We start from the raw sequence: 3,895 nt of genomic DNA on the forward strand, positions 1-3,895 counted from the left end.
CATACAGTTGCTTAATCCAAATCCAATTTACCTCAGAGAGTGAACAGAATTCTCTCGTGCAGCAAGTACTGGTTCAGTATTTCGATAAATACAGCTGAAATATTGCTCTGACATTTCAAATGAGTCTCTGTGATCCCATCAGAAAGTCTAGAATAACCAGAAGTAATTCAGTAACCCACTATGGGTATGTGGGTATCTCTCCTGCTAAAGAAGTACATCCACCACTGGTTGCTCAGCTTTCACAGAAATTTGTGAGCTTTTGGGCCTGTTGATATTCCACAGTGTTATGTGGCTGAAATCAATGGCAATAGTGGTTTATTAGATTCAATGAAACTTATTTCTCCTAGTTAGTGTAAGTATAACTTCTGTTGACAGCCAGCCCCCAAATACGTAATTATTGGAATAAATAAGAAATTGAGGATTTCTAGGATTATAGGACCAGTAGTACAGTGGCCCCACATCCCAACAATTAATGCAAATTTATTCCAAGAGTGGGTATAAGTTTGAAGCCTTTTAAATGTAGTTAGTGTTGATTTATTCAGCCCATCAACTGACACAAGTTTTATACATCTCATAGCATTTGTCTTGAGTTACTGCCTCCACAGAAAGCTCAACAGTTCAGTCCTATCTTGCAGCTAAAGTAGGAGGAAATCCTATTTGCAAAGTGTTTGACTAATATGAAGTGTTTAGTTCAGCTCTTTGCTCTGTAACAAGGAGCAACAATTCAGGCATTTTTAAGAAGAGATTATTGCTGTGTTTCTGAGCCATCTGATGTTTGGTCCAGATCCCTAAATGAAGCCATGTAAGACATGGCTGTCCCATGCACTTCCCAAGGAAAGAACTGAAATATTCTTCAGCTGCAGCTTTGCATTCAGGTTTATTCTTCCTTTCTGGGCTGTATCAGATGATTTATTTTAAAAGTCCAGAGCCCAAGTAGGCTAACCTTTCATTCACCATGGCTTTCTTTCTCACCTACTCTAGCAGGCTGGCGAGATGCATTTTGCTCTTTCTGGTAGTGCTTTCTTAAGATGGAAAACTGTCAGGTATCTTGTTTTGGGAATCATTAACTGTCTGTCAGAGCCTTTTTATTCTATATTCTTGGATGTCTAGATGACATCTCTTTGAATCTAAAGGGATTCCAAAGAGAACCAGATGCACCCAGACACACCTGCCACCTCCTGTTCCCAGCTTGACTGCCATCTCCTGGCACTTCAGATGGTTTCAGTGCTTTGAGACTCCTGTAAAGTGTGAGGAAGCACATTGGTGTTTTTGTGGACTGGTGGATGTGCCAGTGCTGTGTAACTGCTGACATGAAGTGGTGTCCTTTGTGCTCTCCAGCACTGCTCTGGTAGCACTGGTGAGAGCTCCACTATGGTTCCACTTTATTGTGCTTGGGGAACACGAGAGCCAGGAGTGGAGCTGCCCTCACCAGTGTGTGTATAAGGAAGGCTCGGTGCATTTTTGCCACCAAAAGTGTAAGCAAAATTGCCCAATATTTATAAATAATTTCCATTACTGCAGCTGAGACGCCCCATGCAAAAACCAACTGTCAAAACTGATAGCTCACTTGCCAGGCTGAATGTGAAATGATCAGAGAAGGAGCTGCATCCTGACTTTGGATGGCTGGGAGGTCCCAGTTGTGGGACCTGCCTTGCCTCTTCACTGACCATCCAAGAGAGGGGGAGACACATAAAGGGGAAGAGGATGGGGATAACCTACTCTTCTGGAATGTGCTTGCAAGTGCACCAGTGTCTTCTCTGTTTTCAGCTGTCTTCTTTAGAGCATACTCCCACACGGAATGCCAAGAGTCAATTCACTGAAGAAAATCACATCCAGGGCTGCTTTCTTTGGGTTTTCAGGATAGGGATCAAAGTGCTAAAGAAAGATCATACTAACAGTGACAGTAGGAAGCTGTGCTTTGGTATGGAAAGAAGAATGAGAGCAGCAAGATAGAAAATGGGTGCTTCCCAAAAGTCTTGGTTAGATGGTCACTAAAGGGGCTGTGCTAGGGTGTCAGGATTCAGAACATTTCGTAGAATGAGACAGAATGTTACTTTCAAAAATAACATAGTAATTTTAAAGGATAATTTCCACTGAAAGTTGGTGGGGTTGATGTTCCTAAGTCAGGAACTCCAAACCCTCATTTTGCTGTGTCACAACCCCAGCACATCACCCATTCCTCATATGTCATGGGGACTTCAGGAATAGCCACATCAGGAAACGACAGATAGAGGGTGAAGCAAGAGGTACAGGACTTGAGATGGGCAGCCTAGTGGCTGCTGGGAACCAAACCATGCTGAGTACCACTCATCTTCCAAGTGTGTTTGAAAGTTTTCTTTGAAAGTCAACTGTAATCAGTGGAATAGTCTGCTCAGTCTACACAGACTTGTGCACAACACAGAGCACCTGTGTATTGGGTGACAAAGAGCAGGTGCTGGACCATGCACATGAAAGTGAGCAACTCTCTTAGGCAGCTTTAGATATAGAGAAAAAATTGTCAGATTTATGGCAGACTTTGTCCAGTTCCTGAAAACTTAGCCCTGTTTATTTCTGAACAGGGATCAGTGAGAAGCCAAAGCCCATTGGTGCCCTGAAAAAAAATCAAGCAAGAGTGGGAGGTGCTGGTGTTTCTTCTGCACTTCTGTGAAGCTGAAATACTGGATTTGTGCCACTGCCTCCTATGGCCAGATGCACATGTTTATCCAAGTGAGGACTTACATGATTTAGGGTTCTCTGTAAAGGGTGAGGTGATGTCAGGCAAACAAATTTCTGTAGTGTCCAGTGGGAGGTCAGTTTGAATCTCAACACCTGCAAGATGATTCTACATCCTCTGTACTAGCAGGAGAAATAAATTCCAAAGCAGACTTTTGCCAGCAATGCCATGTGATCTTGGGAAAACGTTTTAGACAGTTTGGAGGTTGCTTCCTTCAGTTGACAACCTATAATTTTATATATGAGAGGTGAAGAGATCCACAGTCTTTAATGAGGGTGATGTTTCTTAGCAGCTTCAGTGATTGCTCTGCAGAACTGTTGCTTTGAATAATACATTACCCATTGCTCCACTGTTAACCCAGTAAATCATTCTCAGATGAGAAGCATAATCTTTTTTTTTTTTAAAGGAAAAAGGCAGGATCAGTAAAAGATGCTTTAGAAACAGGATGGGAATATTCTTCTACCCTGCCTGAATAGTGGGCAACTTGGAAATTAGTTACAGGAGATCGGATTAATTTCTGGATTAACTTAATGGGAAGCCAGGTGCATAAATTGGAAAAGAAATTAAGAATAACCTGATGAGAAAACAATAGTTCTGGCACAATACCTCACTGAGGGATGTGAGTGGTGACTTGGGTTGAATGTTGTTTGAAAGTACCATCAAAGGTAGATGAAAGTCAGGAGTATTGTGAGAGGAAATGGATAACTAGCACAGCAAGAGCAGTTACTCCAGGGGCTTTCTGCTGCTTATATGTGCACAGCTGGGGCCTCTAAGGATGGGGGTTGTTTTGGAAGAGATGAAAGGTCATGTCAAGTTGATTTAGTGCCTACAACTGCTGGTGGTATGTTACTTAGTCCCTAATCTGTCAGGTAGAGAACAAGAAGCTTGCACTGTTTGTTCAACTGAAAAATGTGGGTTCCCCAACACAACCACCAATTAAGAGCACTTCTAAAAATAGAAATCGAGCCTGATGTAGATGTTTAAAAGAAATTTGTCTTCACACTGAGACCCAGGCTTCTCTTTGATTGTAATATATACTCAGAATATCCTGAAACTTAAATCAGTTTTTAATCCCTAGTGAAATATCATTTTTTATGCATTTAATTTCCATTTTGTGGCACAAAGCTGAGTTCTTGAGTGCGTTATACACAACTGGGACAAGAAACACAGTACAAAGAGCAC

Source organism: Acanthisitta chloris, unplaced genomic scaffold (genome assembly GCF_000695815.1).
Source record: "Acanthisitta chloris isolate BGI_N310 unplaced genomic scaffold, ASM69581v1 scaffold31301, whole genome shotgun sequence".
NCBI lineage: Eukaryota > Metazoa > Chordata > Aves > Passeriformes > Acanthisittidae > Acanthisitta > Acanthisitta chloris.